We start from the raw sequence: 26100 nt of genomic DNA on the forward strand, positions 1-26100 counted from the left end.
CAAGAAGGCGGCGAGCATTTAAGAAACATTTCAGTTTCTCCTGGCCAGCGACTCCTCCTCCCCCCCATTTTTTTTTTTTTTGAATATTTTTGCTGTTGTGGGTCTGCTACAGTTAATGCACGCTAAAAGGTTTTTCCCGCCACTCGCAGGGCGGTGGCCATGCAGATTAGCGGGGGATATTAGGGCGAGGTATTTAAACGCGGCTTAGGCAGCGAGCGCCGAACAAGATGAGGACCCACTCTGTGTGGAAAGTTGTGAACAAGCGGACTTAGCCGGTGCAGCAGTGCAAAGTTTAATTGAATCGCGGGGAGTGTGGAGCGGGGAACATGGCAGGAGGAGGGGGAGGGAAAGGTCAGCGGGGGGTAGTTGGACAGGCGGTATTAAGTGGCATCAATACTCGGGTTTTATGGAAATTTAAGAAGGGTTTAGCAGCCAGGGAGACTGGGGGAGACACGTAACTTGAGTGGATTTCTCAATCTCGGTAGCTTGAAAACTAATCTGAAAGAAATCCAATCGATTGGAAATTCATTGAGGAATTATAATAATGAAGGTAATCTTTATAAAAAGGTTGAAAGGTTTCTCAGAGAAGCTGAAGCCAAAAAAAAAAAAAATGCACAGAAACACGATCGCTGAAAGCAAAGTTCAAAGTGAAGTTTATTTGATAAACATTATATTTTGGATTTGTTTAACCTGTAAAATGATTTAAATTAAAATCTAATCTATATGACTATACCCTTTCAAAGACTCGGTTATCCTTCATAGAATGCATTTTGAGCAGCAAACAACTTGTTTTAAAGTCATGCCTTCAAAATCATAACCTAAAAACTTTTAAAGGTCCAAGGTCTCTTCAACATGTTTTTAGAAACCATTTGGAATGCAGCGAACGTGGGGCTCTCTGGAGATTTCTTAGAAAACTAGAAACAATACAATAAAGCACAATGGTGGGCCTTCCGCCTAAAGGATGGCAGCCTCAGTCACTCTTTTCAGCCCTCGCCGGCTTGCATATATCAAAATTCCTTCGCCTCGATGCGCTTGCCATTTTCCTGCTGGATCCTTAAAGTTTTTGGGCTTTACTCGGCGTGTATTTTAAAGAAGCCGCGGCACAGATTTCAGTTCCCTTTGTATCTTTCGCCTACATTCCGGCATTTTGCTGTTAGAAAGTCGCCGCGGGAGCACGTGCTTCCCTTAAAGGAGCTCGGTCGGTACAAATGTGTCTAGGATATGAATAAGGCAACGTATTAATTTTGAATATGTGGAAAATCTCGCACGCCAATGTACGGACCGCAGCAGGAAATGCCGGCAATAATGCCTGCCAAAAAGGGGTGGCCGGGGTGGCTTGCCAGCTACAAACCCACAGCTACAGACCCACAGCTACAGCTACATCTACAGCTCCAGGAAAAAGCCCCAACAATGAAGATGCCAGGCGATACGACAAGTACGTCAGGCTGAGAAGATGGGCAAGGACTTCAGAGTGTGGCAGTGTCTGCGTAGGCCTTTTATTGCTATTGTCAAACTATTGAGCCTGTGTGTGTGTGTGTGTGTGTGAGTGTGTGGCTGGTGCTCTTAACATCCATCCATTCTCCATCCATACCCCAACCCACGTATCCCCCTATAGGCCGCTTCATGGTCTGCTCGAGTTGCTTTTTATGAAACATCAAAATGTCAGTCAATGTCATTAAATGACTTTTATATTACACCTAATACGATGACAAGGCCTCCAGCCTGTCTGCCAGTACTGCTCCCCCGCTCGCTTGATATCTTTTTGAGTGTATCTTAAAGATTCTAAAATTAGACAATTGTGTGCTATGCTATGCCTGCCTGTTTATTTGCTGTTCTTCTGTTCTGGTGCACGACCCAGGGATATTCCCCGATTCTCCTCAGACGGTGCTGTGCACACATGTGATTGCTTTTTGTCTGCGGTGACAAATCGCGACTGGAAGCTGGTTCTCGTCCACCCTGCCCCTTCCCCTCCAACTCCCCCGCCGTCACTAAAGTACTCGTACACCTCCTCGAGAACTCTATGTCGTCGTCGTCGTCGTCTCGTTGACAAAGTCAAACAATTTGTTGAAATAAGTTGGAAATTGAATGAAATTGTCAAAAGCATTTCGCACATTTTATTATTTTTATATTCTTTTTCCAGCGCATTTTCTGACAAGTAAAAGTTTTAGTCGCTTTTGCAGGGTGTGCGAGGGGTATATAAAATGTAGGAGAAGTAGGTGTACACCAAAACCAATTAAACGAATGGTTTAAACCATTGTAATTTACTTTCTTTCGATGAGTAGTTACAAGTATAATATTTGCTAATTTATTTGCATATATTTTAGTTCAATTTTAAAGAGTGATCGTCTAAGGGCGTAATATATTCTACAATAGTCTAATATAACCACTCTCACATTCATTCCCCTGTCACTCTGTTTATTTGTGGGCTGCTGCGAGACTTTTGCATCCCGATTCGACATCTGCGGGGATTTTTGCTGACTTGGCTCTGGCGAAAGTGAAATTTTTCTTCTTGGCGCCATTTCCTCACACTCCCGCCCGCCTCCTCCACTTCTGCGCTTTCTTATTTATGCATCATGTGTTCCAGAGGCTTTAATAAAGCACAAGCTAAAATTGGTGTCGATGTGTAATGAAAACCATAAAATATTTAATAAAAATATTTACTATGTGTTCCGTCCAACATCGTTGGCGTCATAAATTAGTCGTTTTTAGTGTTTTGGCCAAAACTTTGAGTTGCGTTCTCAGCCGCAGTTTGAGTGAAGTCTAGGGAGTCAGGGGGGAACTCTTTGCGGTCGCCTTTCCTACATATATACATTCATATATACGAATTCGGGGGCGTGAGCTTGATTTATGTTCGAAACTTGATATCACGTTCGTTCAAGCGGATTTTTTCCTCCTCATCTAGCATCTTTCCCTCTTTCTCCTTCTGGTTCTCCATCTCCATCTCATTTTCCGACTCTATGTGTGGTTTATTTTTATGTAAAGCGCATAAAGAAAAGTTTTTTAGAGTCCGCACATAAACTGATTTTTATTTATGGCATTAGCAATGGGCATGGGACTGGGACTGGGACTGGAACTGGAACTGAGAATGCGAATGAGATCGAGAATGGGGAAATCGAGACGTCATGATATGATGAAATGGAAGCATTAACCATGGGGACTGGTAGCGATGAGTCCATCACGCCTCTTAATTATGCCAGCTCTTTAGTTAATAGTTTTAGTAACGCAGCTGGAGCAGGGATGCGAGATTTGTCGGTAATATGAGGGCTTTCAGATCATCGGAGGGGCATAGTAGTTGGCAGTGGAAATCAGCATATGAATGGGTATCCATAAGGCATTGAAATCTGACTTTTATGTTGATCTATTAATAAAGCAAAGGGGATCACATCTAAGCCAGATGAAACCATAACAAAGAGATGTTCCCGGACAAAGTGAAGTTTATGGAGAAACTCAATGGCGAGTCACAACATTGTGGTCGGGGTAAGATTCGTTTTTTTTGTGGATCCATTCTGAGGGTATATGAATATATTTTACTTTCAAGATGCTCGGAACTGAACCCATTCATCTTCTATGGAAACTATGAGTTCTCTCGGAGAAAGTTCTCCATTTGTGATCATCTGAATGGAATTATGGTTTTATTTTCTTGTACCTAAATTCTTCATAAAGTCCGCCAACTTATACCCGAGATTTTTGTTTGCATCTTGTCCGGAATGAGCAGTTGGTTTCAATTTGCCTTCGCCCATCCTGCCGCACGGCTCCTTTATCCTTTCGTTCGTTTTTATTCGCTTTTGCAGTGACTCCTTGCTGGCCACAGCCATTTTTTATGGCTCTCTCTCTCCTGTTTTAGCTCTTTTTCTAGCATCTAGATTTCTTTTAATGAAAAATTTGTTACATCGTTTTATATAACAAACAAAATGCAGGCAGAGCTCTCGCAATAACAGCAACTTTGTATCCCGCCCCCGCCATCCGCCATCCGCCATTCGCCATCCGCCTTTCCAATCCCTCACTTGGTCCTCTTCATTACTGACTTTCATTTGCTTTTTGGCTTGGCTGGGGCTGATTATTTTTAACTGGCAAACAGCTAATTAAGTATGGAGTAGCATTGTTGTTATTCCTGTAGCCGTGCCGTTCTTCTTCTTTTTCTTCTTCTTCAGCCAGCTTGTTCATTTTGTTAAAAACGTCTGGCAGAGGGCGCCTTTGTTGCAAGGCAAGCCTAGGGGAAGGTGCAACTAAGTGCGTTTCATGGGGACTGGTACTGGTACTGGTACTGGCAAACAAAGTAGCAATAAATGACGGAAAATGCACAAAGGTGGCCCAAGGCACTGCGAGAAAAGCGAGTGGAAAGCGGTTCCAGTTGGGCTACGGTGGTCCGTTCATTTTCGCTCAGTGCAACTGCTGCTGGCTAACTTGGTTTGACGTAGTTATGTCGTTTATAATAAAAACGTCGCTGCGACTCAACGCGACTTTAATGGCTGTTTGGATGCCTCCCTTTGCTGCCGTCGCCCCTGTGCAGCATCCTTTGCCTGCATCTTTTCAAATCAGATGAGTGTGTGCAGGCAGCAACGGCGGAGCAGAACAAAACAGAGAAAAGTCTGCTGCTGCTCATTGAAGTTCCCTCGTTTACTTTCTTTTTAGCCCGCTCGGCTTTCATCCTGTGGTTTGGGCCACTCCAGCTGCGACTGCCTGCATGTAAGTGGCCCCAGGATTCCCTTTCTGCTGTTTGTGCACGGAAAAAAACACAACCAAATCTCCTCATCAATTCGGAATTCAATTTTGTACCCTATACTTAAAGAGTTCAAGCGAATATGGTGTTACTGAGAAATACTTAAACAGAATGTAAGACTTGTATTCTCACACTCTACTTTGTCGCTTTACAGAACTCAAGAAAATATGAAAAAAATTTAGGTCATATCATAACTTAGGCAATACTAGTTCATTATTTTTCTGAGTACAGTTCTCTTTCTAGCAGTTGCAGTAGCTGCTGGTGCTGCAGTTGCTGCTGTGTATATGGCATATAACTACATTTAGAATTATATCGACATTTGTTCGGCAGAAAGTCATCAAAAGTACTAAAAAGCAAAACAAAGTTGCCCTCATCCTGCCAAGCAGTCCAAAAGGAGCGAAAGGAGCAGGAACGAGGAAAAACTTTTTGCCAACTTCAAGTTGGAAGCTGCTCTGAAGTGGAGCATCTCTCCCTTTTGCCTTGTTTTGTATTTTTATTTCCTACTCTCGGTCGCAGCGGAGTACAAAAGTCAAGAGATTTACTAAATAATGATGTAGAATTTATTTGCGATTGGCAAATGTGAATAAACATCAGGGATTTTACGCAGCCGAAGCATATTTCAGAGATTACTTCGTTAGAGGAGCATTTCCGGCAGAATTCGCTGATAAGGGGGTTCCAGAGAAGTCGAGTGACTCATTTGCAGATCAATTTGGATGAATAATTCGCGATGGTAATGTGGTTTTGAAGTGAGTTGAACCAATGAGTCAGATAAGTCGTAGGTTTCGTTCGTTTGTTTATTGGCAGTTGCGTTACCTGTTTTTTCATCGAGGTGCCTTCTTTATTTCACTCCAAACAAAGGTTTTCGATTTGTGTGGAACTCATTCAGCTGGAAATTTCGAAGCATTTTTTGGTTACGTTTTTCCCAACAGCTCCCTTACCTGTTTGGTTCGCTGCATACTGGCATTTGTTACATTTTGTGACTCTGACTATTGTAATGTAACGGGAAATTGTGTGGAAAAAAGTTGTTTGCATCTCTATCTCGTTGACATTTCTTATGGCCCGCTCTCCACTGTTTTGAGCCAGTAATGAGACAGACAAGTCCAACCAAGTGCATTTCCCCATGCCCCGCCTCTCCTGGCGAATTGAAACCTATTTGCGTAACAAACAAAGCCAAATGCCTCATGGCGGTGATTGTTGGTGGCTTGTGTTGCTCTCGTTGTTGCCGCTGCTGCTGCTGATGATTATGACAATATTTGCATTGCCGCTGCTTGTGCATACATATTTTTACAACCGGAAGTTGACTTTATGCATTTTGCCACTGTTTACACACTATTCAAAAAATTATTGCGCAACATTTTTTATGTACTCTGGCGCTGCTTGGTTTTGTTTGGTTTCAGTTGTTGATTTAAGTTGCGGCCAGAGTTCTGCCTTTGACAAGTCTTTTCGATACATAAATCCCATTTTAATCGATTGTGTAGTGCGTACATACATCAACAAGCAAATAATAATAATAGATTAAGACACCATTTTAAGCCTCCCACTAATTTATTTACTCTTTTCGTTACAGGTTCGTAAAGCAATCGAATGATAAAGTTGAAGTTCGTTGGGATGAGTAAGTTGTTTACTTAAGGAACATATATTGTTATGCAAACACGAGGTTGTTCGAGCTAATGCATCTCCATTTGTTCGATCGACCCCGGAATTATGACAGTTTTATCTGAGCCACCCCATCTCGGTCTTTAGGCCATTTACTAATTCCATTTGCTACCACTTTGACCCTAAAAACCGACTGGCTTTTCATTAATATTCCATCAGCGGCCGATATGTAGATGGCTAGTGCTTATCGGCTCTACTCCATAGATGTCGGTGACTCAGCCGAATAAAAGGAGCCAGGAATGCACTGCCTTGGCGGAGGGGTCAGATAAGGGTCGGTTTTAACTTGGCTAATGGCTGCTCTTTAACCATTTTATTGTAGCACTTTCCTTATCAGAGGTTCCTCAGAAGTTTATTTTGCTTTGCGCTGTGTGTGGCTCACATTTAACCCGTTGGCCACCTGCATCCATTTAATGCCCCATTTGATGGCTACACGGTGAAAACCTGGTTCGAATCAGCGTGGCTCGTTCACTTACCCATACCCATATTGTGAGCCAATTTTTATGGAGGGGGCGGGCGGGCGGTTAGCATTGTCAAATAAAACTAGAGGCCTCTAAAATAGCTTTTAAAGTCATAAAACTCCACGACTCTCAAGCCGTACCATAAAAATTAACGATGGGTGCGTGGGGTCGGAAGTGAAAGAACTAGCAAATGTTTGTTTTGCTTTCATTTTGCGTTTGTTTTGTTTGCGTTCACTGGTTGGGCCCTTTTTAATAGAATTTCGCTTAATTTGAGTCCGAGGCGGGGGTACAAAAACTTTTCCGCTCTTTCCTTTTTTCTCAACTCTTTTAATTAAATGGTTATTGGCAAGCGGGCTGGGGGCAATGTCAATAGCCGCGGAGCGGGACAGTCGGCGAAAGCGTAAAGCGTATTAATGATGAATATTTATGTGCGGCCAGAACGGAAACGAAGGAAAAGCGGCATAAATTAGGCGAAAGTGTGGTCAGGGGGTTGGTCGATTGATTCGAGTGGTTACCGGTGGTGGTGGTGATAACTTACAGGGGATAAAGGTACTTCGGGTTTAGATAGGGATAATTATGCGCCAGTGTGTGCAAGGGTTAAGGCCATGGTGAGTGGATTTCTCGATCGAGCAGATAGCGCTGGAAAAGTGTTTTCCCTCTTTCAATGTTTCTTCTGGGAAAGGCTGCGCTCAGTCATCGATTATTATCTTTGATATTGTTCTTCCCTGCCACTCTGACTTATGACGGCAAGAATTCCCTGACACTTTTCCCCACTAACGATGTAACCACTACACACATAATCTCACCCATGGATACTGTATCCAGAAATCCTTCGGATTTGGCTGGTGGCAAAACCTGCGTTAGTTCCGCTCGCCACACGTTGCACGTCAAACAAATTGTCTCCAGTGAGCTGCCCCGTTCCCCTATGATTTACTTCCGCTTGGCGGGCATCTCAGCTCCCAACACCCAGCAGCCAGCAGCCAGCACCACCGCCACCGCCACCGCCACCGCCACAATAATCCTGCAGCTCAGTCGAAATGTCGCTGGCAATCTAAGAAAGAGGAAAAATGCCAACGACAGCGGTTGGGTGGGGCGTCCTCGGCTGGTGGAGCAGCAGATGCTGCTGTCGCTCAGCCACCGCCCCACTATCTGCTGCCCCACCGAGGCTTTGTCACATTCAAGATGCTGGGGCTGCGTGTGTCGGAGGAGAAGAAATTCAAGTAAATTGATTTTTTCTATGCTCTTGGCTTTGACTACTGGGACTGTCAGTTTGAAAACGCTTCGTCGTCGTCGTCGTTCCATTCCATTCCAACAGACCTCAACTCCCCCACTCAACCACTGCCCGTTGTTCAGGAGCCCTTGCAATTTTTGCTTTTGGCGCGTAATCGACTTCATGCTTTTGCTTTTAATGGTATTTTTCCTGTGGTTCAAACTAATATCCATAATGCATAAATATTGAAACCCTACGACCTAACCCCACGCCACCCAGCACCCTACTGAACCTCCAATCATTGGGCTGCCTTGGCATTTTTTGCTCGATAAATATTCCTTTCCCTTCTTGTGATTCAACTCCAAGTCACTGGTCGTCGTCTTGGCCTTTCACACACATATATATCATTTTTTTTTCTTGTATATACACTCGTACTTTGGTGCGTCGTTTCGCTTTTATCATCATCATCATCAGTCGGTGAGTTTTCTCGTTTTTATAAAATTTATGCGCAAAAATCCCTACTACGTCTGCAATTTATTGCATTTTCGTAAGTCGAGCGATTTGAAAAATGCCACCGGCATCAAAAGCAAAAGCAAGCAAAATAAAAACAACGAAGGGAAACAAATAACATTTTTGCTGATTTTAATGTTTTGTCAATGTCCCAGCCCTCTCGCTTTGACCCTCCGACAGCCGGGGGCTTTGCTTTTGTTATTGCTGTTGATTTGTTAATAAACAATTTTTATGTCCTGCCGGCCATCGGCATATAAAAAACTCACACGAACCAAAACAATTTTTATGACTGTGGGGTAGGCTTATGGAACGATACCCTGTTATATGGTTGATCTTAGAGGTTTAACGTTTCGTTGGGTTCGGTTAAACCCTTTCAAATGGTAATTTTGTAAAAATTGGTAAAGTCTTTACTCTACAAAGGCTCTCTAAGTCTTGACAAAATTTTGAATTATTATTTTTAAAAGGGTATTATAAACATAATATATATTGACAATTTAATCTGTTTATTTTAGTATGTAATATTTATTTTTTGGGGCTGCTATTTTTTCTAATGGACTTTTACTTTTTAACAGTCTAAGATCACTGGGCTGTCGGGGTCGCTTGAGGTCGCTTTTAGGTCATTTCCATAGTTTTAGCTCTTTTGAGACTCACTTGTTTTTTTCCACCTTATTATCGAATAACTTTTGGCCCGACTTTTGCTGACTACGAGGACAGCAGATGTTGCATTTGCCGTTTTCCCTTTCGCAGTTGTTGAGGCTGGAACATGTGGCACCTTGAGGGGGAGGAAACGAGGCTGACTTTGAGGCCTGAGCCCGGAGCTTTCTTATTCGGCTGCTGGCTCTTAACTGACGGCCATATATCTTGCCACGCTCGCTGGTCTCGGTCTGAAATTCGGTCTTAGACCATTTCTTATACTAGTCACAGTTCTATAATTTCTCGATTTATTCTCAGCAGCGACAGCTTGTGTTTTGTCCTTGTTGCTTGGGCTCACTAGCTGTCTCTGTCGCTGTCGCTGTCGCTGTCTCTCTCAGCTGCCAGGGACAATCCAAACATTATTCAAAGTCAAACTTCATTCGCACTCACAGTCACACATGCGTGGAGGCAAATTTTTAACCACATTATTTATTTACTGTTTACTCTGTCTAGGCACCTGCCCCACTCCCCGTCCATTCAGCCCCGCTCAATGTAAATATGTTGCACACTTCTGTTCTCGCTGTTGTTATTTAGATTGTTTTTCTGCTGCTGTCGGTTTTCTGCTTTATTTTAGTATTTGTATCAGCCACAATTTATCAGAGGCCATAACAAAAGGCGCCGAGTTGGCTGCCAAAAACGGAAACCAAAAACCAAAAACTGCACGCCGAACTGCTCCCTTTCGGTCTGCTCCTGAATTTTTATTATTACACGACACATTTTCTAACGCGACAAATAATAATTTCGCCGTGGCATACGGCATGCAGAAAATATAAATTTCATGCTCTGAATGTTGTTGGAATGAAAAATCATAAAAAAAATTGCCTAGCATAGAAAAGTGATGGGGCAAAAAAATGATTTGCCATAAACAAAGGAAACCGAGAAATGAGGTCATAAACAGGTTTGAGTTGTTACAAATATCATCCATCTTAAAAATCACTAAAGGCGTTTGAAAAGATAATTTAAGGAAACCGAAATCAAAGTTAAACTTATATTACAAACTTAAGAAAATCGAGTTTATAAATAGGTTTTACTTTACCAAACTAAGTGGTACTCCTCTTTATTTATAATTTTTAAGTTGCAAAGGGGACTCTTTAATATATCTGCGACTCCCTTCTGTAAATAGCCAGTAAACCCCTTCACATATTTGGAGTATCCACTCGTACAGAACAACGGCTATATCTGGCTTATTGGCTACACAAGCTTCAATTGTTGTTTTGGCATATTTTATGCGTGTTTATCATTTATATGCTTTTTACCCACTCACACTCGCACAGACAGACACTGACACAATAAAAACAAGGGGGAACAAAAGCCTATAAATTAAATAAATTGTAAAATATAACTCCAAAGGGTTGTCGGGATCAGAGGGGGATTGCATGGGCGCAGAGGAAAAGAGAGGGGAAAGAAGACTGCTAGTTATTTTATTAAATTAAATATTTCACTGCAATAAAGATTATCAGTTGGCAAAAGGCAGCAATGATAAAGCAAATAGACAAATAGACCAGAGGACGACTCACTGACTCTTCAAACAGAGCTCAGGGGTGTCCTGGATAATGTTTGAAGGGGGCGACTGGGTACAGCTTCACATACTCTTACACGAGCGTTAACATTGTAAGCAGACCATATAAATGTAAATGAACTTTCCTGATGCCGTTTCCGCTTTCTCGTAGTCTGCATGGCATTTCCTGTCACACACACACACACACACACACACACACACAGACCCAGTTAGGCAGCCATTTTTTGGTGATGCATGATTCTCATGCCGCCCACTTCGCACACAGCATCGCCACTTTGCATGTGACTCTTATTCAGTTCCGTTTTTATTTGCTCAAACAATATTCGACATAGTAATTTTATGCTTCGACTGCGGAACACATAAAATTATCTTTTGAATAAATAAAGATAAGAGGAAGACACACACACATACACACACACACTGGGAGCATAGATAGAACATTACGTACATTGACACAGACATAGGACATAGAGTAAATGTTCACATTTTAATGTTTTATTCAAAAGGAAACATTCAGAGACGAAGATGCAAATTAAAATATCATTCAATGCTGGCAATTTAATATATTATTTTTGATAAATGAATACGGTCCTGCCGGCAGCAGAGAAATGCTTTCCCATTAACATATGCATGAGAGTGTGTACACACACACACACACACACACAGTCGCAGGCGGACTAAATCGTTAGAGCCTGGTTAGAGACACCTACGCAGATAAATCTTGTGTCTAACGCTTGGCCAAATATCTTTCTACCTCGCAGAATTCTTTGTTACAGCTCGAATTTAAATTTCAGACTTGTATTATTGTTGCCCAAATATTTTTGCACTTTTCAAGCTTAGCTTGCGGATTACAGCATTGCTGGAAAATGAAAATGTTTTGTGGCTCTGGCTAAATGGTTTTCTGTCCCTTTGTTTGTGCTTTCCTGTTTTATTGGGCACAATAGCACGCACATGTTTATGCTCGGATTTCGGACAATGTAAATCGGCTTAATGATTGAAAGTTGTTCAAAGGGTTTCCCCACACAATAGCAATGGCGCACATGCCCCCCAGTAATCAATAAGAATACTTTAAGGGTGCTTTTAAGGCGTTCCTCCCATCCCCATTAGAGTGGTTAAAATTCGAAGTTTAAACTTTTGTCAAGCGTTGAAAGTTTTCCTTCCCATTCGTCAAACTGTATCCGTAAATCTGTTGGGCTCAGTGGGGTGAAAGAGTCCACCCAACTAGCATTTCATAGTCACATTAATTAAAATTTAATGTAACTCGCGTGAGGTGGCACTTTCCCCTCTCTATCAATTTCCCTTTCGGCCATGTCTGGTCACGGAAAATGTCGGATGTCATGTGAATCAGCGTTAGGCCTGTTACCCTCTAGCCCACACATTCGGACGACTTTACTATGTATGTATATATATCGATGGCCATTTTTGTATCGCTTCGTGGTCGGACGGTCAATTCGATTATTTTTCATTTTTCACCTTTCCCGTTTAAACTTTCACATGTCGCGTGTAGTTGCAGTGGCCCTCGCTTGTTGTTGTAAATTCCATGTAAATTAATTAAACTCGCTGGCCGTGCCACAAAAAAAGACAACAAATTGGCAGAAGCATCTGGGATGAGCCCGTCCTGACCCACCTCATCTCGGTTTTGGTTTGAATGGATGAAGGGCCTCCTCCATAGCGTAAAAATTATATATTGCATGTCAAAGGGCAGACAATGTGCCCGCAGGGGGTCAGGAGGGGGGGCGAAGGTTGGAGGTTGGAGGCTTGGAGGGTGCCACTTAATATTTTTTCATACGCCACAAATCGACCGCACGACGATCGGAGGCCGCCACTGGACTCCGCCAAAGGACACGAAAGATACGCACAGGTGCGCGACAACAATTAACGAAAATTTATTCAATTTACGTACAGCCCCTTTCCAGGCGCCACCCAGATATTTATGGAGTTATAAGGAATTTTTAAAAAATAATGAAATTTTTATATTAAGCTCTCACTGCTCTTTCTCCGTCCAGCTATTAATACAAATAAATTAATCAGCGCCAGGCTGCAAATTGCTTCAATGGCCAACCAAGTTTCTCATTTCGATTTCAATTTTAATTAACAATTACCATTCCATATATGCACATGTATATGGCACTTTATATAATTACCATTCTGAAAAAGCCGCCAATTCTCTTTTTTAGCAATTCATTTTAAGCGGTTTCCTATAAATTATAACGCCCAGTCAGTTAGGGTCAGACAGGCGAATCTGTTTCTATTGTTGGGCCTGGGTTATATGGTTATTTGGTTGCCCTCTGCGGATAATCTGCGGTCGTTCCGAACATTCCACACCAGGCTATATACACCGAAAAGTATGGAAATTTCACCCGCTCTTTCCGCTGGAATGGGGCCAAATTATCAGTCGGTCATAACTTATTGAAAATTATGATAATTGCTCAATTGCTTAATTGAATATGCATCAGGAAATATCCCACTTGAGTGGGCGTCTCAAGGGGTGGTGCCTTGAGAAGAGGGCTAAGCAACTCTCATTCACTCGCGTTCCACTTGCCCTACTCCGGAAACCACTGACCCACACTTCGCCATTCGTGCAGTGGCCAAAACCGATTTACCAGGGCCTAGACACGCCAAATGCTCATTCAACTACCATCCTTCTTCGCCGTCGTACTCCACTTTTATTATTGATTAAAAGTGTGCAAACGCTTTCGCAGCAATTTCGATTTTAAAACCACTTTCCGATTTCGATTGGAGGCGTCGTCTGGCGAGGATTTTAAGTTTGTTTTTCGCATGGACATCACGTATTCAATCAATTGCAACGACGACTATGATGCGAGGGCACCACCGGGCCAACGGGTGCTGCAGTGCCGAACTGCGCTTATTTCGGTTGACCCATTTTGCCAATTGGCCAAAAATGTCTGCAACGTTCTCGAATGCATCTTTTGGAGCCATTTCCCCGCCTCGTCAAAGCAGGCAGGGCACTGGCCAAAAATTAAGATACGAGAGTTGGCCAGTTCAGTTCAGTTCAGTTCAGAACAGTACGGAACAGAACAGAACAGAATGCAGCAGAAATGGAGAAATGGAGAAAGGGTGGAGAGGGTGGAGAGGGGGGACTGTGGCGGACCAGGCCAAAAGCTGCAGCTGATTGCAGATTGGTTTAGATAGGAATCCACACACACACACACACACACACATGGGGGGAAAATCTCACTGCTCACTGCTCTCCGCTCTGCCTCGCCTCCTCGGGTGTTGACATTTATGTCCAATGCAGATTTTTCCACAGACAGCTCCTGCCTCCGCCCGTTGTCCGTTATCCGTTGCCCGTTGACCGTTATCCGTTGCCCGATTTGGCCCCAGCAGGGGCAACAATAAAATTTGCCACTGTGACGGGACACAAACAGGACGCAGGATGGTCAGACTGGTCGGGCCGTGCGGTCGGAAGGGCAGGAAAACGGGCAGCACGAACTCCTGTGTCAAACAGGCCAAAGTCCCAGTCGCTCCTGCTTGGTGGTCGAACAATGTAAACGCTTCGTGTTGTTTCAAAACTTGTTATAATTTCATACCCCTTTGGATCGAGGGTAGATCCGGAAGGTGGGTAGGTATATAAGCTACGTCTTTTGACTTTTCTTTCAGTTTTATGCATTACTACTTTTTAACCTATCAGAATGTTTGTAATAAATTTAAGTCCAAGCTCCGTAAACAGCACTTGCAGATAAAAACAAAGATATTTTACAAAAACCGATAAATCCTTTGATTTTGGGAAACTTCACTCCTCGCAGCACAACGTCGAAAGTTGGGTTTAAGCCCCAAGTAAGAAGTTTATTTTTAGTTCTGATAATTTAACGACAAACAATTTGAATTCAGACACTGTTGCTTTCCAAAGAGTGGCAAACAGTATTGGCAGATTAAAAAATGTATATATTTTCTCAAGACGATAAATCCATTTGCTTTTGGAGGTACTTAAAACTTCGCACAAACTTTGCCACAGGTAACCTGTCAGTCGGACCCTCTGGCCCTCATAATCTATTTTGCTTATGGAAAGCAAGTTGTTTAGGCAGCCGCCCATTGCATTCCCCCCAAATGCGATCCACCCCCCTCCCTCACCAACCGTTTGCACATCACAAAACTCATAGCATACTGCGGAGCGCCGGCTTTTGAGCGCTCTGCAGGAAAATTTATTGAGCAAAGTTGCTGAGCTGATGTATTGCCTGGTAGGCGGGTGGGCGGTGGGCGGTGGGTCCTTTGCTCGGTTTGCCTAGTGGGCGTGGCAGGCGGGAGCGGGCTGACAGTTGGCATACTTTATCATCGGCGAGGCAACGACAACGCTGAGGGATGGCCGAAGTATGTAGCAAGTAGGATGCAGGATCAAACCACAAAATCCAAACTGATGCACACAAATAAAAACGAGAAGCGGCAAGGAAAAAAAAACGGAGAAAGAAGCGAGCAAACAGCGACAGCACACAGTTGAGCCCCCTCTTCATATGTGTGCATTACTGGAGAGTGGAGAAAGGAGAGAGGAGAGGAGGAGAAAGGAGAAAGCGGTGACTGTGGGAAGTGGGTGGCAAAGGCGACTTTAAACGTAACTCGCCGCTTCGCTATGCGCTTGTGTTGCTTTTGTTGCTTTTGTTGCTACTGTGCCATCTCTTTCATCGTCTCCCTGTCTCTCTTCCTCTTGTGGGCGCGCTGTGTTTAAAAAGTTTTATGCTCGTCACGAGAGAAATTTATTGCACTCCGGTGTTCAAAGCTTTTATCCTTTTCATACAGTACGGCTAGCCACATATGACAAGGGTATACGGGCACCATGAAGCATGTCTTGTGTGTCAGAAGAGTATTGTAAACAAATCGGAATCTAAATATACAGGAGGTAAAGCTTGAAGAATGTACATGATGCTGAAATGGATTCTCAGAAATACAGAGCAATTTCAGTAGATCTTGTGATCTTGTAAGGGTTCCCCGTTTCAAACTATAACTATGGTTAATCTATTAAGTTTATTTGAAAAACTTACGGACCAATTTCACGATTATTACTAACAAACAAAACATAATTTGCTTTTCAAACTAGTACAACATTTTAAAGAAGCAGGAAGCACGCAAAACATACCTTTTAGCTTATCTTATCAGCCCTATATAAAAGAATATATTTTGTGGTATCTTGTAGTCCGTACCTTTTTATATACAGCTTGTTCCTGTTGTTATCATTTTATTTTTTGGCCAAAGTGCCGCCCCGTGTCCCTCGCTTACATTTCAGACTCGGACTGTGTCTGAAAAACGGATGTGATTTATTTGGTAATGCTAATGATGTTTTTGCTGCAGTCACCGCCTCCTGTCGCTCAGTCCAGGACCCTGCCCCTCTCCCTCCCCCTCCCCCGCTACCTACTCCCCGGCTTACAGTCCCTTTATTCAGTTTATTTGAGCAATTTTTATCGCATGTGTAGCAAGGGCAGCAACAACTAAAAACAGCAGTGGGGGAAAAAAAAGAGACAGAAAGAAGCGAAAACCTGCCGAAAGTTTTTCGACAGCCAGCAACAAAAAACCTTTGCGGAAAATGCTTACATTTCGTTTTCAATGTGAGAGCGGGGAAACTGGGAAACTGTAAACATTTTGCCATTTATCTTGCGTAGCCAATAAATCGCCTTTGTGTCCCCGTCTCCCTTTTTTGCCGCTGGCAAGGTACTCGAAGTTAATTTTTTAAATGAGCAAAAGATTTCCTCCATATCGGAGTATATTTATGTGGCCCGCTCTCTGTTTCCTGTCGGCAAGAACCGGAGATGTTCAATATCGTGTCACTGGCTTTGACAGCCCCCATCGGATGGCATTCGAAAGCGATCCAAGGGCTTTGTGCTTTAATTGTCTAGCTTAGGGTTTTGGTTTATTACACAGACTTAGCCGACATTGAGCTTTATTAATTGTTTGCCCAGCACTTTTCCCCCAACTGCCCCCATGTTTGCGCTGATTCCATGTAAACAGCAGTCGACAGCAGTCGACAGCAGTCGAGGGAGCTGAATATTACCCACAAGGTTATGTAAGGGGACAAGGTCAATTCTCGAGAGTCGGAAGAAGAAGATGAAAAGTCCTGCCAAGCCTGGCAAATGTCGAGGCTGCTTTGGAGGTTAAACGCATATGATGACAAGAGATCAGACAAACCATTACAAGTGGGGAAACGCAAAACGAAGCCCCTTAACCCATTAGGATTACGGAGCAGAGTTAGTTAAGATATATGGCACCAGAGCTATAAACATATAAAGCTACAGCTGGGATTCGGCACAGAACGCAAATTTTTACTCTGAATAAGTTAACCGAAAACATTTCTAAGCTGCAAACTCCAAACTCTTTAGGGGATTGAGGCGTGCATCCCCTCCAATTATAATTCTCACCATCTTTCGAGCACCTCCCTAATTTAATCCGTGCCCGCAATTGTTTTTATTGTTTGCCAACCCTTTCAACAAGTGACTTGCTGTTCCATCATCAAGCTAAACTCACCCAGGGGACCACCTTCCCACCTTCCCACCGCCCATTTCCCAGCTCACAGCTCACAGCTCCCATCTCTCAGATGTTGTCATATTGGCTAAGCCAACTGAGCTGTTCTCCGACAAAAGCCACAGTTTTCAAGCTACATTTGCCCCATTCGTGGCCCTCTGCTCCTGCTGAGCATGACATTGAAGAAAATGCTGAGGGCCTTGGAGGGATGGGGGGATGGACGGATGGGTGGGTGGTAATACTGCCTGGGTGACGGCATCTCAGCTTGTGGCAGGGACAATTAAAACGGTAACCGAAGCTGTAATCTGCAGAATGTTTACACTCAAATGGCTGCTTTGTGCACATTCTACTCAACCACCCCCAGAACCTACCCGCCTTTCAAAGGGAAATATCATGCATTGTCATCCACTTGAGTGGCGGCGCTCTTGGAAAATTAATAATTTATTTGTTTTGTCATTCAACATTGTAAATAATGCGAGAGATTTTCAATAATCTTCTGTGTTAATATTGAAATTAATTTGTTTACAGTTATGCTACTTAATTAAACAAAACGAGAGCACGCACCACACACAATCCCCCGGTCCCCCGGTCCCCAGAACACCTCACCCAACTGTTGGCTTACCGCAAGCTCATAAATAACAGCAGGGGGAAGCCAGAGGAAGGATCCCCCGGCAAGTTGAAGCGAAAACCAAGAACAACCATTGCGTTTTAAAGCCTTCAAGAGGATTTAGTCCTGTTCAATTATGCAATAAATTTATCACCGACACAGGTAGCTCTCCACACTGATTTTGTTGCGGCACAAATGAAATATTCATGCCACTTGCCGCATTCCTTCGATTATTGCATTCGATTAATTAATACCCGGGACACATTTAAATAATCATAAAAGTTTTCTGTCGAGGCCAGAAAAACATTTGTAATGGCAGGAAATTTGTTAGCGCTCGCCATAACAAATTAAGTGAGAAACATCAAATTGTGTTCCACTTCTGCCCACACGTCGTCACACACACGTCCTCCCTGTGGATTCTTCTCTGAAACGCAGTTTCCAAGTATGTCCCAAACAGATTTATCTATTCATCTAACATACTATAGGCATGTAACGTGCCCCACCCCCCGCCCATTAGAGATCTCGTGGGGAACAAAAAATTAGAACAACTTAGCAGCATGGGGAGACGAAGAAGAGCAGCGATAAAGCCGCCGTGCCGCCTGTCATCATTTATTTTGTCAGTCTAAAAACAATTTGAAAACTTATGGCTGCAAACAAGATACTCCGCCCGAGATGTAGATACAAATGAGATGGAATCGGAGAGATATTCGGGCCCCAATCGCATCGAACATCTGATGCTCTGTAGGCTTGGGGGAACTGTAAGAAACCCGACAACTTACCTATAGGATTTCAATTTATGGTCTCTAGCTATATTTGTCTTGTCTTCTAAATTTAATCACAAGAGTATTTTATTTCAAGAAATGTTTTTTAAAACTCGGAAAAGTGAGTCATAATGGAATATTTCAATATTAAAGAAGAAATAAAGAGTACCTAACAACTGAAAAGCTGAAAGAATTATTTCTTAAAATTTTTAATTTAAATGCCACTGAAATAACAAAGACCGACTCACCTTTATTTAACAATTTCATCCATTTCTAATCCCTTCAAAACTACCTTGGAAATTGAATTTCTGAATCTATATTTCACTTGTCTTCTTTTTCACTTCGAACTCTAAAAGAGCAATCAGATCTTAGACATAATGTTTCCTTTTCTTAATCCATTTCCTTGTGCCATAATTCCATTTTTCACGATGATAACCCGGATCGAACAAAAGACCCTTCGCCTGGGCAAGGTGTGTTCCCATACGTCTTTTGTCGGGAGGCAGTCCTTTATGCATGCCAGACGGACCATTCTTCCCTTTTTGTTTCGGCCAGGCCTTTCAGCCTGGCTAACAAAGTCATCAGGCCGGCCCGGCCCGGCTTGGCCCTATTGTAGGGTATCAAAGAGATGTAGCAGAGTATCCGAGTTAACGAAAGCCCAGGCAACGCCTCCCCGCTGTCTCTTAATGATGTGTGGCTGCTGCGGAGAATCTTTTTCCTCTTTTTGCTGCTTTTCCTTCAGTCATCATTGTCGTCTGCACCTACACACACACGCACACACACACGCACACACACACGCACACACAAGTCATTAAGTGTTAATTTAATGGCCAGGAGATCTTTGTCACAGATAACAAAATGCATGCAAGAGAGTTTAGTTCGTTTGGTTTGGTTTGCTTCGGTTTGGGTTGGATTCTGTTCGGATGGTTTGGATGGGATGGTATGGTATGGTTGGGCCTGGTCTGGGAGTTCTCTCTGCGGGCCTATCAGCCAGTTGGCATCTCTTACAAGTTTTGTGGAAAAAACATTTCTGTGCGCAGCAGGTGATATATGTGTGTGTGTCTGCTTATGGAAACAACAACAAGCGGCCAATACCTCCCAATACTGCTCGGGCCCCTTGGTCATATGATATTTGTGTTGTCGGTTTGTTAACGCTGACAGACAATTAAGTGTTTGCTTTATGTTTATTGGAATGGACTTTGGTGGGGGGGACTGCTCCACGCGCTCCTTAGCGAATTGATTGATGGCGCTGGGTGGAAGAGTTGTCTCCGGTTACCTGCCGCCATCAAATATTTGCTACTTTGCTACTTAATGCAATAAAAAGGGACCAAACTACATAGAAGTTACAGCTACAAGATGCGGATTCCGGAATCTGGATCTGTGGGCCTTTTGCCTTTGCCGTGCTGATGACGTAACGTAACGTAACGTAACGGAAACTTTTTAATTAAAATTCGAAAAATTAATTAAATATTTTCTGTGACGTTGCCGGGATATACAACAACAAAAACAACAACATCAACAACAAGTACAAGCAGCAAGTACGGGGAGTACGACGGCGTTGACGATGACGACTTTGAGATTAAATTTCCTACCTTCATACCTACCGAAAATGCAAAAGGCAGCAGCAACAGACACAAGAGGGTGGCGGGGGGCAAAAAGGGAGAGCGTTGAAAAGTTTCACTCTGCCAAAATAAAAAAAAACAACAACAAGAAGCAGAAAAGCAGAAGAATTTCCCAGGCAGGAGGCAGCAAAAAGCGGCAACAATATCAAGTGCAAAATGAGAAAATTCACTTGCCTGGTTCAGAAACACACAACTACGAATAGTGGGGCTGCGATGAGGGGCCTCCGGGGAAGTAGTGTAGTAGTAACGGGGTCCCGACTCTAAGCAATAGACAGAAACAAAAGAAAGTTCCTGGTCTGGGAATAGAAAAGGAGCGTTCGGAGTGCCAGAGAAAAGTGAACGGAGTTCGCAATTGCAGAATGAGTAAGAGCTAAAAGAAGAGGCAAATTTTATGATGCGCAGCTGATAAGCCAAAAAGATGACACACAGCCAGCAGAAAGAGCGAGCGGGAAGCCGTCGGCAGGCAGCTTTCTCCAACTATTTGTGTATCCATTGCACACTAACAGCACAAACAGACCAAGAGTAAACCAAGTTGAAATTTGCAGACAGACGAACTCCACGATTTCAGTTACAACTTGCTCAAAGATGATGCTCTGCCCAGCATAATCCTGCATATTCGATGGCGACGGCAAAGGTTATCAACCCACCAAGAGATTGGGAACTGTCCAAATGATCCCCCGTACGCATCCCGACCCGCCAATGTAATCAATCATCCCCAGAAAGAGTTAAATATGCAGATAGAACCCCTCTCATGATATATTAACGTTTGCCCTGAGATGAGATTGAAATCCTGCAGCGCAAATACTTGTAGATTGAGATACTCCGAATTAAAGTCGGAATTTTGAACAGGCTCTTGTTTGAGTTTCGTTAGAGCCAACACCAAAGATAACCAAAGCTTTGCCAACTTTTATATACATATCTGTGAGTGTGTGAGTGTGTTTATATATCCGTGCATTTAATCCAATTGCACCCAAGTAGAACTTTTTATAACTATGCCGACAAGCCAATTATGCCAGAGTAAATAGCAATCTCCACCCTGCCAGCAGCACCCAGTTGAAAATGTTAAAAACTTAAACAACGCTGACATATTTCCCCAGATGCCTTCAAACTTCCATGCCAAAGTGGTGAAAAGAAGAGAAGGGGCTGGGGAGCTATACAAAAATGTTATGTCAACGCAGCTCTCTGAGGCCGACAGCCCCCAAACCCCCCCACCCCCCAAACCCCCCCACCTGACGGCAAGAAAACCTTTTTTCATTTCGTGTTTAATGAAAAATGTCAAATAAAAGTGCCCAAAACAGAAAACGTCAGCAAAGTGCAAAAAGCTTTTGTGCGATAGTTTTGCAGGTGGAAAGAGGCAAGAGCCTCGAGACTGCCAATAAAAAGCGACGGGAGGGCGGCGGGCAGAACTCTTTTCGGCACACTAATTACTATTTATTCGAAACGAAAATTGCTAACGAGCAAAAGATATTACCAGGGCCATAATAATCAACAGGCGGCAGGGCGCTGAGCACGGCCAGGCCAGGCATCCAATAGAACGAATTATTATTTTTTATGATTATTTAAATTACGCGACGTTCCAGGAGGAGAGGCAGGAACTGCTGGAATGTCGGTGCAATTTACAAAAGGCAGCCACTTTGCAGCTCCATAGCTGCCTTCACTAATAGTTTTCATCAGCCGGCTGGCCCCCTCACAGTGGGCTAAGTCCGCACGAGCTTGGCTTAGCCCTCCGATGGCCCCACAGTGAGCTCTTTGGCTGCCTGTTCGGCTTAGAGGGCCCACTGTAGCGGCACTAAGGCAGAAGCAGAAGCCTGCAGCTTTTAGTGCAATTGGCTGCCAGCTTGTTTAATGATCATTAAATACGAAGACGACACACGATGGACGATGGACGACGACACAGGAGCCTTGGGTCGGAGGCGCAGATTTGATTCAAACCGCTCTTGACCAGGCCTTAATAAATGAGAACAGGTAGTCCAGTCCAACCCCTCCTTGCCTCGACTCCCCTCCACACCCCTCCACTCCCCTCCTTTATTGCCCCTCCCAAAAAGCCCACTCAACTCGAGCCCGGACCGACTTGGTTTTTATTTTCCTGCTGCTTCTGTGGCCCGGGGCCAAGTGCTTTGGACTCACTCTAATTAGTCAATTTTTTTTACTCAATTAAATCTGCAAGGCGGCGAGCGGAGGAAGTCGGCCCGATGGGCGGCAGAAGAGGCACTCGAGTAAGCAAATGATGTGCAGTAATTAGTGGAGTCCCAGCGCATCTGTATAACCATGCATACCCGTATAATTCCCAGTTTGACTTGTCTCGGAAACCTTGCCCCGCCGATGATAAATAATAATTTTTTTCCCCCCCACCGCACTGGATGGCAATTTTCGCTGGCAGGCTGCAGGATGACAGGTGCAGTGACAACCACACATGCACATGCACATGCACATGTACGCTCCTCCAGATACACGTTCTCACAGATACAGACACACACTCGCGCGGCTGCAAGTACAACAACTTACATGTCATACAAGTTGCCTCGTACATTTATAATCAAGCTGCGGCAACCGCAGAGCTCTCAAATCGACAACAACCACGAGAACGCATTGCATAGCTGTCGTTGTTGTCGTTGTTGTTGCCGTTGTTGTTGCCGCTGCTTCGTTGTTGCTGCCACATGATGGAGCATCTTCGATGATGACGAAGGCCCGGTAGCGTACCGTGTGTGTGTATGTGTGTGTGTGTCGTGTACTTGCAGCTTGTATCTGCTAAATGAAAACATACCCGGTAAGACTGCCCCACAGCCATACAGCCTTCTGTGTTAGCGGCTAAGCAAAAGAAATTGCCACAAACTGCACACTGGGATGCGATTAGAAAGTATTGAAATGCGCCAAAAATCACTAATTACACCTCAGCGGGCGAGGGGAATTGGAATTCCGTCTGGTGAGAGATATTAAAATGTGAAAGCATTCGATTACCACGCAAGTGGAAGGTGAAAGGAACAAACGATTCGCACAAATCTGAACCCATCGTTATTAATGATGTGTGAAATGGAGGGGGCAAGAATGTTCTGTGATTGGGCCAATGAGTTGGCTAAATATTGTAATTAGAATGGAATCAATTAAGGGAAAGGAATACCACCGAATGACGGCAGCAAGAAAACAATTTGTATTGGCTCCAATTTCCCAGGGGGTAACAGAATCATTTATTTTCTTGTAAGCATCGACAGCTGAATACAATAGATTGGTACATTTACCTTTTAGTCTCCTGTTAATTAGTCTTTTGCAGCAAAAATCTTTGCTGCTAGCTATAGACAAATTAGTGCCTTAGTTAAACTCTTTTAATGAGTATCTGCGCATTTATTTATCAGTCTAGGGCAGCATTTTGTTCTAGGGTAGTTCTATTGCAGATTACCTTCTTGAAGAAATATTTACGTCATGAATAAGCTTCGGTTTATCGAGCTGACCGCCCAAATGAATTTGAACTTTTTGGTTTACGACTTAACTGTTTACTTAACTTTCCACGAAACGTTGTAACCACTCCAATTCGAAAATCGTATGAATATAAGGTTGGAGAGGTTCACATGTTGACCTTGTCTAAACACCTTTGGCACCATCGAGAACCGTTCCATGTGGGCTTGTCCCACTGTGGCTAAAGCAAAACATCCTCATCAATGTCGTTGTCCGTCTGCCGGCGAACAGAAGCAGCCGCAGACCAGATCTGGAGCCACAGCCTCAGTGCCTCCTCCTCTGCGGAACTACCCGCTCCATCTACAAATCGTGCAATGATGAAAACCATTGGACAAAGTCTTTGACTTGTATTCATTTTTTCTTGCTTTTCTTTCGCTCCTCTTTTCTTTCTTTCTTTCCGCTTCTGTTGGCTCTTTTTTCTGTGCCGCACGGCGCTTGGGAAGGCTTTTATATGCCTCATTCAGTTGCATCTTTTTTTGCTCACCCATCAGTCGGCGATGGGTGAATCGGGGGGCTCTGTCCGTTTTGTCTGGGTTTTTGTGTAAAAGCGACTAATGTGTCTACGGAAGCCATTTCGTGCCTTTTAGAACCAGTTGCCAGAGCAATCTTCGAGTTTGTGTTTGTTTTGCTTTTGGCGTAGTTAATTCGCCAAGTAATAATATTATACGAGCGGCCGGACGAAGCACTTGTGCTTATGAATGTCCTCTGGAGATGGTAGCTTTGCAAACCAGAAATGATCGATACGCGGCTAAAGGCCTGAACCAAGAACACGCATTCCAGCTGCCAAGCTCACGCTGCCATCGCTGCAACTCGACGACGAGCACTTGTACTTATGAATGTCGTCTTCGTCTTGGGCAACATGCTGTGCAGCCTGGTAGCCTGGCAAAGGAGGAACCTGCCGGACCTGCCTCCCTCCAGGCTAAATTGGCTTGAATTTTACGGCAGCAGCGACGGACAGAGCAACAATCATGATGATGAGGACGATTGGCCTCGCCTCAGCTCGGTCTGTATTTAAGAGACATCATTCATCTGACCGCCCCATCAACGACAGTCGAAGTCTGCACAACGACTCTGCCTGACGCTCATGACGATGATGATGATGCTGATGATGACGACAGTAATAATAATAACAAACAGCAAAACAACAAAAGCAACAGCAAAAACAGGGAAACCCTGTAGCCCTGTGTAGTACAAAGTACAAGTCCGCATAATTATAATCAACGTCATTTAACGTTGCCGGCCGTCACTCAGCGCCATCCCAACCACTACGGCCATGGAGCTGGGAACTGGGAGCTGGGAGCTGAGAGCTACGAACTGGAGAAGCCATGTAAAGCTACATTGCCCCATCAAGCTCATTGTTATGTATCTTTGGGATACATTTTTGATAACAGCAGCACTCGGGAAGGCAGGCACAATAACGTTGTCGTTGGGAAGGAAGTAAAACATAAAAGTCACCTATAAATATGCCATAGAAATCTGCTAGATATTGCGGTAGTATCTTTGATATCCATTTGTCCGATGGCAGGAACTTCCTAAAATTACTTTTATTGGTCGACATTAGGAAGAGCTTGTTATGGCGGCACACATTTTGCTAAGATATTCAACTTTACCAAGGGTGTATCGTGGAGTGGCAGACGATAGAAATACTATACACTTTCTGGCTGAGGAAGGGCATTCCATCTTCGCTTCGGCAAACAGAACACTTTCCTCTTAATTCGTTTTCCGTTTGGGCTTTTCAATTTTCTCTGTTTGCCTGGCGTTTGTTGACCTTTGTAAACTTTGAACACGCGACTAAGCACTTGGAATTAGCGCAAATACGTTTCAGTATCCACGCAATACGCACTCACACAGCGGCGGGAGGTATCTATGAGTTGTGTCGAGGCAGCGGAAGTTGGCTATTTATAACAAATTACCAACCATTTGACATTTACCCAAAACGCCGACATCAAATTAAAGATTTGTGTGCGGAGTGGAGTGGAGTGGAGTGTTGGCGGAAAGGGGCGGTGGGCGAACACTTTTGGCATGTAATCAAATGTAACCGCACACCCAATATGGGCAGACAGCTGCGATGGCAACGGAGGCAGTAGACAGGAGCCCCGGAGTCAAGCGATTTGAGGGCTGCTACCGACGGACGGACGGACCGACGTCGTCAATGCGCTTACGGTTCGTCTGGCTGAACCGCGGCGATTTAATACAACAAATCCCCCTGCCCGAACTGACCTAGTCCCACTGCTGGTCCGTCGTCGCCCCCACTTGGCTCCCTCACTAACGCCATCCGGACGGACAGGGACACGGACGGCTTGACTCGGGTTCGGCTCTTGGCGACCTTCTTCATTAAAATTATGACAAGCTGTAATTATCTTCGATTTGCTTTGACCGAGCCACAACGCACTAATTGCGTGCGAGACAGTGGACTCTTGATATCCGAGCGG

The 26100-nt window shown here is 43.9% G+C and overlaps 1 protein-coding gene across 1 annotated transcript in view; it reads left to right on the plus strand.

Moving 5' to 3' along the window:
* LOC108143199 (MOXD1 homolog 2) overlaps positions 1 to 26100 on the plus strand; it is a 112512-nt gene that overhangs the window by 23092 nt on the left and 63320 nt on the right. The window lies entirely within an intron of this gene.

This window comes from Drosophila elegans, unplaced genomic scaffold (assembly GCF_018152505.1).
Source record: "Drosophila elegans isolate 14027-0461.03 unplaced genomic scaffold, ASM1815250v1 contig_208, whole genome shotgun sequence".
Classification (NCBI taxonomy): domain Eukaryota; kingdom Metazoa; phylum Arthropoda; class Insecta; order Diptera; family Drosophilidae; genus Drosophila; species Drosophila elegans.